At 41.3% G+C, this 12,987-nt stretch overlaps 1 pseudogene; it reads left to right on the top strand.

Annotated features, from left to right (window-relative positions):
- LOC112066942 (tigger transposable element-derived protein 1-like) overlaps nt 1-2,856 on the top strand; it is a 7,286-nt pseudogene extending 4,430 nt beyond the window's left edge.
- Nucleotides 2,857-12,987: the final 10,131 nt, after the last annotated feature.

The following is a 12,987-nucleotide window of genomic DNA, read 5'->3' as shown; positions in this document are numbered from 1 at the left end:
CCCGCAACGGGAGAGGCCCCAGCGGTGAGAGGCCCGTGTACCGCAAAGAAAAAAAAAAAAAAAAAAAAAAAAAAAGAAAAATTCATACTCTGTGACCTACTAATGCCAGTGCTAGAAATTTATTTTAAAGTAATCATATATATGGATTTGGAAGTGAAATGGGATGTCGGTTTTATGATGACATGGCTACAATATCTAAAGGAGGCAAAACAACCCTTCTGCTTGCTACATCATGGGCACCCATCTGTCTGCTCTCTGCCAGCCCCACTCTCTGCCCCTCAAGACTTCTTCAGAGTCACTGAAGGTCTTTTAGAAAATCATTCGATGATACGACTTGGGGCTCAGTTTCCTCACTGAACATGAAGTTTGGGATAAAGGCGGTGTTTGTTAGAATATTATGTATGTAGACAACCTGAGTGAGAATCATTTCGCCTGCTTGTATGAAATGCAGATACCTGGGCCTGAATTATCACAGCACCCTGTGAAGGAGAGGTTATTTTCTTTTTATGGAGAAGGAAACCGAGGTTCTGAGACACTTTGATTTTACACATGGTGAGAGGTAGAGCTGGGATTTGAATCCACTTCTACTGATTTAATTCCAGGGCTTGTTCTGTTGCTGTAGGTGCTAGGGAAACAGGCAGGCAGACAGGTGCAGACTCCTGTCCTCCTAGCTCACATCCTAGCAGGGAGGACTTTGAAGACTATTGTCACATACCCCACGTGGTTCCTTAGAGTGGCTTTTATGGTGAAAATAGTTTTGAGGATCTTTAATTTATGGCCATGGAAATAGAAGATCTAAAAGTTTTAGCTTTTTCTTGTCTTTTTTTTGAGTTATAGAAAATGAGAGATTCTCCTCTCCAAATATTTAATATTCAAGAGCCACTGAAAGTGCTGCATCTTACTTGTAAGTTACAGACCTCTCTAGTAGGGATGCGTATTAATCTGCTTGGAAAGATGGTGCTTCCATGAACTGGAACAAGACTGACTCCCATTCTGTGGGTTATGTTTGCTTCGATCAGATGTGTAAGCCTTGTTTTTTTTATTCCAGGGAAGCCCTGGTTTCCTGTCTCATAGTTGCAGGTTTGATAACTGCCTTCAACCTGTGCTGTTTTTATTTCCATTAAATTCTTTGAACTGATCCCAACTGTTGGGAAAAGCAAATTTCTTTTAAAGGAATAATTAAAGAAATATATTTATTGAGTACTTCTTGTGTGCCTGGCACAAGCTAGGCCTTTTGCACCAAACGGCCAAGTTATGAATGCGAAGGAAAAGTTCTCGAAGGAAATTAAATTGCTACTTCAGTGAATACGTGAATGATAAGAAAGCGAAACAGGCTTATTGCTGGTATGGAGAAAGTTTTAGTGGTCTGGATAGAAGATCAAACCAGCCACGACACCCCCTGAAGCCAAAGCCTAATCCAGAGCAAGGCTCTAACTCTCTTCAAGTCTGTGAAGGCTGAGAGAGTTGAGGGAGCTGCAGAAGAAAAGTCTGAAGCTAGCAGAGATTGGTTCATGAGGTTGAAGGAAAGATGCCATCTCTATAACATAAAAGTGCAAGGTGATGATATAGAAGCTGCAGCGAGTCATCCAGAAGATCCAGCTAAATTAACTAATAAAGCTGGCTATACTAAACAATAGATTTTCAATGTAGATGAAACAGCCGTATCATGGAAGAGGATGCCGTCTAGGACTTTAGTAGCTAGAGAGGAGAAGCCAATGCCTGGCTTCAAGGCTTCAAAGGATAGGCTGACTCTCCTGTTAGGGGCTAATGCAGCTGGTGACTTTAAGTTGAAGTCAGTGCTCATTTACCGTTCTGAAAATCCTAGGGCCCTTAAAAATTATGCGAAATCTACTCTGTGCTCTATAAATGGAACGACAAAGACTGGATGATAGCACATCTGTTTACAACATGGTTTACTGAATATTTTAAGCCCACTGTTGAGACCTGCTGCTCAGAAAAGAAGTTTCCTTTGAAAATAGTACTCTCATTAATGGTGCACTGGTCACCCAAGAGCTCTGATGGAGATGGACAATGCGATTAATGTTGTTTTCATGCCTGCTAGCAAAAATAGCCATTCTGCAGCCCATGGATCAAGGAGTAATTTCAACTTTCAAGTCTTTAAGAAATACATTTTGTAAGAATATAGGTGCCTTAGGTAGTGATTCCTCTGGTGGATCTGAGCAAAGTAAATTGAAAACCTTCTGGAAAGGATTTACATTCTAGATGCCATTAAGAACATTTATGATTCATGGGAAGAGGTCAAAATATCAACAATAACAGAAGTTTGGAAGAAGTTGATTCCAGCCCTCCTGGATGACTTTGAGGGTTTTGAGGCTTCAGTGGCAGAAGTAATTGCAGATGAGTAATAACAAGAGAACTAGAATTAGAAGTGGAACCTGAAGATGTGACTGAATTGCTGTAATCTCATTATAAAACTTTCACAGATGAGGAGTTGCTTCTGATGATGAGCTAAGAAAGTGGTTTCTTGAGATAGGATCTACTCCTGGTGAAGATGCTGTGAAGATTGTTGAAATGACAACAAAGGTTGTAGAACAGTACAAAAATTTAGTTGATAAAGCAGTGGCAGGGTTTGAGAAGATTGACTCCAATTGTGAGAAAAGTTCTTCTGTGGGTAAAATGCTATCAAGCAGTGTTGCGTGCTGCAGAGAAATTGTTTGTGAGAGGAAGAGCCCATCAATGTGGCAAACTTTACTGTTGTCTTATTTTGAGAAATTGCCACAGCCTCCCCAGCCTTCAGCAGCCACGGCTCTGATCAGTCAGCCACCATCAACCTCAAGGCAAGATCCTCCACCAGCAAAAAGACTACAGCTTGCTGGAGGCTCAGGTGATGGTTAGCATTTTTTAGTAATAAAGTGTTTTAAATTAAGGTACGTACATTTTTTTTCAGACATACTGCTGTTGCACACTTGATAGACTACAGTTTTGTGTAAACATATGCGCTGGGAAACCGAAGACTTCACATGACTTGCTTTCCTGTGATATTTGCTTTATTGCAGGGGTGTGGAACCGAACCTGTTATATCTCCAAGGTGTGCCTGTAGTCTACTTTAAATCCTTTCTGCCTCATTTTGCTAAACTTTGCTCTAAAATTTAGTTGATGAAGAAAATGATCAATTAAAGTGCAGTTTTGTATATAATGTACCTCATTGGAAGTGCAGTAGTGTGTGACATCCTCTAAGTAACTGAAAGCATTACTTCCAAAGGGGAAGACACGCAATAGGTTAACTCCCAGTGTTAATACGGTGAATCCAGTTGTAGGGGGGTAAGTTTTGTTAAAGAATCCGATGGCTTTGAAAATCCTGCCGTGCTATTTAATGCTCTTCCTTTATCTTTGATCTTCAATTTTATGGGCTGCTTTGTTGAGTGACGGTAACAGCAGAGAATTAGGTAAGCTTCAATGGGATGAAAGGAGGAACGGAACTGATTACAAATAAGTCAGCTTTTTCATGTACAGCAGGGAGGAATAGTGAGAAAGCAGCAACACATCCTTAAAATGATTCAGTGATTTACTAGGGCATTTTGAAGCCTCACTAAAAATTAACAAATTGATGTTAATGCGTCTTATCTTATTTTGTTGGTAGGTTGTCCAGTGCCTTCAGACTCTGGTTAATGGACTCAGATGATAATCTCTACCAAATGGCAGTAATCTAACATTTGAAAACCATCTCTCTTTTCTGTTGATTATAGTGAGGCAAAGACAGAACAAGGTGGACCCTTCCCTAGAGTGATTTTCACAAAATTTAAAGTTTGATTTATTGACTGCACAAAGAAGCAATCTGGCAAGTGTGGCTACTGCATCTGAGACTTGTCTCACTTGAGGTTATAAGTGCCTTTGCTGAACACCAGATCTGTCTACACACATTTAAGTAAATTAGATCAGATTTCAATTCTGGATCTCTAGGAACTGCTTAAATGCACCATCGTGAAATGGAAGTAGCAAGGCAAGTAAGCTGGCCTGGCCCTGTGGCCCAATAGCAGGATTAGGTCACGGCTCTGGCTTTGTCCTATTGGTTCCTGCTTGAGGAGCTGGTGTCCTTTGGGTGCTTGTTGTATTCCCATCAGCAGATCAAGGAGCCTCTTGTGACTATCCATTCCCTGATCAGTGTTTCATCTGCTAGGACACCAAGCATGCATCATTTTGCATGCATCATCACTTCATATGAAAATCTTTGATATCAAGAACCGCTGAGTTAGAAAGGGCCCTCAAAGATTCTGAGTCAGATTCATGCCTTTCGGTTTGGTTTCCAGCCCTGTCTTAGGCTCTATACCTTGGCCTAAAGACTTAGAACTAGAACGTGGAAGAGTCACACCAAGTCTCTTCCCTTTGCTTCTCACTGCCTCTTCCCCAAGTATTGATCAAACCCTTCTGTTGTATTCATGTATTCAACATGCACACGTACACACATACACGCACAGTGCGTCCTCTACTATTGCTAGTTATTTTTAAGTGGAAGGATAATTTGCTGATAATTTTCAAGCAACCTTCTAGATAGGTCTTTAAAGTGTCAAAAAAAATTTCTCAGTATTCCTAGTCAATGCATCCACACCTCACATATTAGCAGTATTTTTTCTAGCGACCTGTGTTGATGAATCTTGTGAAAGCTACCATTTTCGTTTTCAGAGAAATGGTATACAGCTTTATCCATTCGTATTTCATGGGTTTACATAAAATTCCATTGATTGTACATAATTAAAATAATATGTCATTAGAATTTGTAATTTTGAGAACCTAAAAACAAGTGACAACACAGCAGTTACGAGTGAACATGTGCGAGGGTACCAGAGGTGAATGTAGCAGCTGTAAGTGCTCAGCATTCTATGGACATCAGCAAGTGTCAGTTAATCTAGTGGCTTGATTAAGAGAAGATTGACTAAGAGAGCTGCAATAACTAACATTTATAGAGGGTTTATTCTGGGCCAATCCCTGTGCTAATCACTTAACATACAGTCTATCATCTAACCTTTAATGTAACTATGAAGCTTAGGCATTAGTAGCCCCTTTTATACAAAGGGAAAATATCTCCGCTAAGTAGCTTGTTCAAGGTCACAATGCTAGAAAGTACCAGAGGAAGAAAAACCCCAGATCTGGCTGCCTCCAAAGACCTGATTTTTAACCATCTTGCTGTATTATAGTAATGTTTTTTTGACTATCTAACAACTCAAAAAAATTACAGCTACAGAGAGAATGCAGATATCACAAATGAGGTCTCCATTTGAGTAAAGAAATGATCATTTTCCCTAGTTGATAGCAGTTTTTTGTTCTTCCTGTTACAGGAATTCACAAGAAAAGTTTTGCTGAGGAGTCTGGAAAAACACAGGCAATGACTTTGGGGTTGTGTATAAATGAGGGCATATAAACAAACTGTTTCCTCCTGCTCTACGTTATTTATTAGAAAGTTTCCAGTTTAGTACTGAGTGATGTCACAACTTGCATGAGGTCTGTCAGCATGCACATTTCTAAGCTAGGAACACAGAGATTTTATGACAGACATTTGTTTTCTTGTGGTTCTTTGTACTGTTGCTCCGCAGTGTTTAAGTCCTTCAGTTTTGATGAAAGCTTTGATCTTTGATGAGAGAGAATAATTAGGGAATGTTTGTGGCTTTTATTGGTGATTTAGACAGTGACATGTATATGGCTAAGCTGTGGGATCAACCTGATTTCATATATACATATTTTTTTTCACATCTCTTACCTTTAGGAATTAAAGAGTGTTTAAAAAATAAGTTTAAAGTTGAAAATTGATCTTGACTTTATGACATAAGTCTTGGAGTAAGCCAGTCATTTGTTTTGGGAGGCTTCTAGAGCTGTTGAAGAAAACTGCCCAGAAGTCCTCATCCTTAGTGGATCAGCTGGCACTGTTGCTCCGCTATTGCTTCATTCTGTTTAATGAAGTCAAGATAATCCTGCGTTTAATAGATTTTTGGAATCTCCTGTGCCTAAATGGAATGCTTTAGCTTTAAATGAATTTGACACTCAACTCCCTAGAGCGCCTTTAATATCAGCACGTTTACTTCACTTTCTCTCCTTCTTGCCTCTGAGTGTTGACACAAATCACCTAGTTTATCTAGAGCAGCCTCTCCCTCCCCTAGTGGTGTGCTGATAAAAGCTTGACATCAGGCTCTCAGTGGGAAGAAACCAGTGTTCTGGCCCTGACTGGTAGCATTTGGTGATGTCCACAGTGTAAAACTCCCCTCATGGCCTATGTGAGGCTACCATCCTGGATGAGTTGGGAAGAGATGTGAACAATCAGCTCTCACGAGCCAGTCTGAGCTGGCTTCTCTCTTTTAATCAAACAGCAAAATTGTGCAAGCTCACTTCTGAGGTTGACCAATGGGACGGCAATGAAAATTTCCTCTGGGGGAATTCCCTGGCGGTCCAGTGGTTAGGACTCCAAGCTTTCACCACTGGGGCCTGGGTTTGATCCCTGGTCGGGGAATTAAGATCCCTCAAGCGTGGCGCAGCTAAAAAAAAAAAAAATTTCCTCTGGCAGTGCTTCCTTGATGAATTTTCAAGCTATTTCTTTTCAACTCTTTTACTTACTAGTTCCAATGCAGATGTTAAGTGAAAGATTTCATTTTAGGGCTTAGTTGTGTGTAAGTATGTGTGTGTTGTGTGTGTACACATACATATGATATTTATATGTACTTAAATTGATATTCTATTTCAGGCTCTCATTTTGGGTTTTGGCAAACCACGTTTTCTTAATGTTTTCAAGGTTCTTGAGCCATATCTGTTCAACTTGCTTTCCTCAGCCTACTGACTCATAAATCAGTAATAAATCAGGAATAAAATCGCCCTAGACATGAGCCCATCACTGTCAACCCTTCCTCCCAGTTAATCCTCACAGATTTTCCTAGTGCAAACTTACTATGGAGAGGATGTGCTTTTTTTTTTTTTTCCAAGAAGGTGAAAAACTATGCAAATGTGACACCAGCCACAGTTTTATACAAGACCTTCCTAACATTTGAACAAGATTCCAAGTGCAAGTAAGATGATTCAGATGACCTTTTAATGATATAACAAGGGGGTTAACTTTCTCATGAAATGTCTTCTGCTTTTCCTGTCATGGTCTGAAGCTCCCTATGTTAAACTGTATATCATCAGCAGGATGGAACACAGACGACTACTACCACCCACTGGTCCTTCCTCCTCAGGACAAGATTTCCAAACAAGATAGGTTGGCTCTTCTTGGATAAGCCTTTAGTCCTTTTACAGTTGTTACAAGGAAATGACCACAGGTCTAAATGATGCAGAGGGTTCAGACTTGGATAATCCCTTCCACCTTACATACCTAGAAATGATAGTTGAAATATAATAAGAGAGAAGTTCAGGAAACCAACAACGGACAGCTGGCTCAAAACCTAAATATTTTTGGGGCCTCAAAATGTTGCAGAAATGCCTGAGAGTGAGCAATGCTGGTGCTGCTGTCTTTGAAGGCTTCCTCCAGTGTCACCTTCTCAATGCAGCTTCTTTGGACACCATACTAAAGCAACGTCTCTTCTCTCACACCCAGACAAGCAGTATCCCTCTTCTCTGCTTCATTTTTCTCCTTAGTGCTGATTATCTTTTAACATACTATGTATTTTACTAATTTATCTTATTGCCTGACTAGGGTGTCAGCTTCAGGAGGGCATGGATTTTGTCTTTCAAATATTTGTGAATGAATAACTAGTGTTGGCACTATCTGATGTTCTACTACCTCATTTCTGTCTCACTCCCCCATCCCTCTGCTGCCTTTGCCTCTATTTACTGCTCTTTTTTTCTTTACTTTTGTCCACCTTTCTTTCTTTCTTCCTCTCTGTCCAGTGTTGGATCCAATGCCTTGTGCCTGTGGAGAGTAGGAGAGGCTACTGCAGACCCTCAGTTTCTGAGTTCACGCTGCTTGTAGGTATCTGGTGGCCAACAGGAGAGGGTGGTGGGAGAATAAGGAGGCTCATGGCATAGGTAGGACGGTAAGACCCCTTCTCATCCCTCCTCTATCTCAACTTCACTGCTGTGTCCACAGGGCTACTTAGCTTTGATGATAGCAGATCCTCAAGCTCCTCCTGATTCATACCAAACCACACAGACAAAACACAATCACAGTAAATGTGGATTTTAAGGACACCTCACTTCTGTGAAATAAAACCTGGGATTTTGAGGTGGGAATAAATAGAAATTTGTGGGAGGAAGAAGTGAGACACAACCTACAACAAAGACATTATGGGAGGGGTACAGGGCATCAGAGATTTGAATTTAGTGCTGAAACAATTTCTTTCCCTGGTTTAGAAATTCACTGAAGACAATAATCACAGCTTTCCTTCCCAAAAGAAAGAAGGAATTGTAATACTGGCTTTAATGAGGCCCTGAGTTCCTAGATCCCAGTCACAGGCAGGGTGTAAGTTGTGTTGATGGGAGGATGAAATGGTGAATCCCCTGCATTTGATGAAAGGGAAGTTAGCAATTTTGCTTGGTGAGAAGAAAGTGAAACACGTGGCTTGTCCCTATTAGCACTTTGTGAAATTTGTTGCATGCTTTACACTAGTCCTCAGCAAATGGGAAACATATTTTTAAGAAGTGACTGAGGACAATCCCACTCCTGGGCATATACCCTGAGAAAACCATAATTCAAAAAGAGTCATGTACCGCAATGTTCACTGCAGCTCTATTTACAATAGCCAGGACATGGAAGCAACCTAAGTGTCCATCGACAGATGAATGGATAAAGAAGATGTGGCACATATATACAATGGAATATTACTCAGCCATAAAAAGAAATGAAATTGAGTTATTTGTGGTGAGGTGGATGGACCTAGAGTCTGTCATACAGAGTGAAGTAAGTCAGAAAGAAGAAAACAAATACCGTATGCTAACACATATATATGGAATCTAAAAAAAAAAAAAAAAAAGGTCATGAAGAACCTAGGGGCAAGACGGGAATAAAGATGCAGACCTACTAGAGAATGGACTTGAGGACACGGGGAGGGTGCAGGGTAAGCTGGGACAAAGTGAGAGAGTGGTAGTGTATATATGGACATATATACACTACCAAATGTACAATAGATAGCTAGTGGGAAGCAGTCGCATAGCACAGGGAGATCAGCTCAGTGCTTTGTGACCACCTAGAGGGGTGGGAGGGAGGGAGACACAAGAGGGAAGGGATATGGGGATATATGTCTATGTATAGCTGATTCACTTTGTTATAAAGCAGAAACTAACACGACATTGTAAAGCAATTATACTCCGATAAAAATGTTAAAAAAAAAAGTGAGGGATTTTATCCTCCATAAGTAACAGGTGGCTGAAGGAATGATAAGGTTAAGAGCACCAGCAAAGCAAGTTGCTCTAGCTAAGTTGAACGTGTCATTCTCTTTTGAATTTTATAACAAAATGACCATAGACTAGCTCATGTGGTCATCCTCCACACATGTAACTACTGCTTTATCAATGTAGGTTTACTATATGGATTTGCTTCAAGGTGATGCTCATCTTGGCTAAGTCTCAGGGTGGAGTGAGGATGAAGTACTGATGTCCCTCAGGTAGCAGCAGGAAGTGGGCGATGTTGACCAGAGCCTCTGAGATAAGTGAAGAGGTCTCCAGGGTGACTTGCTCTGATGATTACCCTGCCTCACCAGAGCTCCCCACCTTGGCTGATGCCCAAAGCTGTTGGAGCCACAGCTTTGGGGGCTTGAGGTGGTGAAAAGTGTTGAGGAATTTCATGAAGCAGGAGCTCTTTCCACAGCAGCCAGTCCCATGCTAAGGCGTATTAGCTGCCCGTGAGTTGTGGGGAATCATTGCCTTTGGAGCCAGGAGGAGCCTTGGGACCTGCTCTGGTCTGTTTCCATTGCTGCAGCCTCTGGGGCTAGACAGACTGCTCTGTTTAACCAGGTCTGTGACTTTCTGAAAGTTACTTAGACTTTCTGAGCCTCGGTTTCTTCAGCTATAAGATAGGAATAACACTTGCTTGTGGGGTTGTCCTGACAATGGACATTTAGTTAGTTTAAAAAAAATTTCATTAAGCATCTACTATGTGCCAGACCTGTGTGAGATGATGGGAATACAGCAGTGGAAAGAAATACTCTCCTTGTTCTCATGGAACTTATAATCCAGCTGGGAAAACGGATATGAAATGGGGACAGGCACAGAGTAGGGGCTCAGAAAATGGTAGCTATCTTATTATTCATTTAAAAATGGGGGCATCACAGCCAAGAGGTTAAGTGATGTGCTCCAAATTTCAGTTACTGCTGACAGAGGTAGGACTTTATATTAAGGCCTATAATGTAAAATCAAATACTTGTCACAGAGGCCAGTGGAGATGCCCAGAGCCTTTGTGATGAGATGGACCTTTTGATTTATTTGGAGGCAGCATTTCCTGACCAAGCACCAAGGTAGCATTGGTCCCCCCAGCATGGCCAGGTATTTGCCAGGTCAGACTTATTTCAGGTCAATTGAAATAATTTAAAAATTATTAGTTCATTTTACGTGGAATTTGTTATCCTCCTGCAGGTTCTTGGAAAAGCTGCACAAAAAATCTGCAACGTAAAGTCATAGGCTTAGTGTTAAATGAGCCTTGATTTGCCTTGATGACAGAATTGGTATTGAGGATAATGTCCATAATGTAACTCAATGACTCCCATTAAAGAACTCATAAGAAAACGTAAGGATTTAGAGCCCACAAAAATTTTGCTTCCTCCTTTCTTACAATCGAGAACCATGAAAATAATTGTCTGCTTTTTTGCCGCACCTGCACAAAATCTTGGATTCAAAATTCATGTCCAGTCACAGGGAATGCATAAATCCCTGAGGCTAGGATGTATGTTTATTTCTCACTCCTTTGGTTCTGATGTGCCTTTCATTTGTATTTTTTTATTGTCTGTATGTCCTGTAATCTGAGCTAATATACCAGAAGCATATGTTAAAAAACTGCTTTCCCTTGTAGGGCAGAGAGTGCCAGTACAGGAAAAAAAAATAGAAGCCCTGAGGGAGACAATCAGGAAAAACATGAATGAGGATGATCCCTAGACAGTTATTTTGTCGTAAACCCCTTTAACCAGGTAACAGTAGACTTTCTGTTTGCTGCAGACGGAATGGAGCCCAAGGACCTATGACCTCTTGGTTGACCTGGATCCGGTCTCAAAACGAATGCCTTCTAGCTCTTTCCTTTTGCCGCTGTGTACATTTGCCAGTGTATCAGATAAGGCATAGCAGTTAAAAGCTTTTTGGTCCCGTATTTTCCACTTATCTAGATTTGCAAAGACGGTTTCGTCTTGGCTCCCAGTACGCTTGCTGTGATTATTAGGATTTTGTTCTCTGTGACCAGAGCTACCTTTACCCCTATTTTCTTTACCTGTGTGTGCTAAGTTCACATCGGTTTTCTGCAGAACAGCATGTTTTCTGCAGAATTGGCTCTTCCCTTCTCTGCTTGTTGCTATCGAGAAGGGAATACAAATAAAATATTTGGACTCATCTCTCAAATAGGAATATGTTTTGACCAAGTAGAGCTATAAAAACATCATAGAACCACCCAGATTTACCCTGGCTCTCCAGCCTGGGGCAAAGTGAGGTCACAGTAAGAGTCACAGAGCAGCCGATTTCTGTCCCAGCTCAGTTAGTGATATGCCTGCAACCCAAAGTTCTTTCTAGTTCAAGGACTTTCTGGGTGCTCTACCATACGCTCACCAAAGGTTGTGAGTGATCTGCCCTCTTTTTTTGACCTCGAGGGTCCTGCTGTTCTCTCTGCCGCTCCTGTTCTGGGTTTCTCCAGTGATCCTCTCCTGTCTGTAATACTGGTGACTCCTTTCGAGGACCCTCTTCCTGGTGTTCCATCCCCCTGGCCACAGGCTTGGAGCTGTGGTTGGGGCAATTCCTCTGCTTCTGTGCCACCACCTCTGGGCTCCCTCTGTTCAGTGTTACACCCTGTTACCAGGCACGAAGCCAAAGTAGCTATGTCCTCAATTGTCTGCAGGTCCTTGGTTGTGACTGTCCTTGCACTTGGCGTGCTTATTAATTAATTGGACTAGTGTGGTGATTGTTAGTTATACGCCCAAATCTGTTGTCCCTCTTCCAGATGATATGGCTGCCTCAGAGGTAGAGCCTACTTTTTCCCACCTACCCTGCAACTAGGTAAAGCCATGGAACTACAAGCTCACTAATGGAATATTAGGGTTTACATTTTTGATCACTTACTTAGAAAGTGTTTGCTTTGTACGTTATTGTTCCCACTTTCCCCTGGGGAACATCAATCACACTGATGAGGACAGAAATTCGAATTTTGGAAAATATGTATCTGCCACTATGAACTTGACAGCAACTCAATATTTAAAAACTTTTCTTATGAGATTTTTTTTCACATCTCTTACCTTTAGGAATTAAAGAGTGTTTAAAAAATAAGTTTAAAGTTGAAAATTGATCTTGACTTTATGACATAAGTCTTGGAGTAAGCCAGTCATTTGTTTTGGGAGGCTTCTAGAGCTGTTGAAGAAAACTGCCCAGAAGTCCTCATCCTTAGTGGATCAGCTGGCACTGTTGCTCCGCTATTGCTTCATTCTGTTTAATGAAGTCAAGATAATCCTGCGTTTAATAGATTTTTGGAATCTCCTGTGCCTAAATGGAATGCTTTAGCTTTAAATGAATTTGACACTCAACTCCCTAGAGCGCCTTTAATATCAGCACGTTTACTTCACTTTCTCTCCTTCTTGCCTCTGAGTGTTGACACAAATCACCTAGTTTATCTAGAGCAGCCTCTCCCTCCCCTAGTGGTGTGCTGATAAAAGCTTGACATCAGGCTCTCAGTGGGAAGAAACCAGTGTTCTGGCCCTGACTGGTAGCATTTGGTGATGTCCACAGTGTAAAACTCCCCTCATGGCCTATGTGAGGCTACCATCCTGGATGAGTTGGGAAGAGATGTGAACAATCAGCTCTCACGAGCCAGTCTGAGCTGGCTTCTCTCTTTTAATCAAACAGCAAAATTGTGCAAGCTCACTTCTG

Source organism: Physeter macrocephalus, chromosome 5, assembly GCF_002837175.3.
Source record: "Physeter macrocephalus isolate SW-GA chromosome 5, ASM283717v5, whole genome shotgun sequence".
Taxonomy (NCBI): Eukaryota; Metazoa; Chordata; class Mammalia; order Artiodactyla; family Physeteridae; genus Physeter; species Physeter macrocephalus.
The sequence above is the reverse complement of the archived record's forward strand: the minus strand, read 5'-3'. Positions and strand labels throughout refer to the sequence as shown.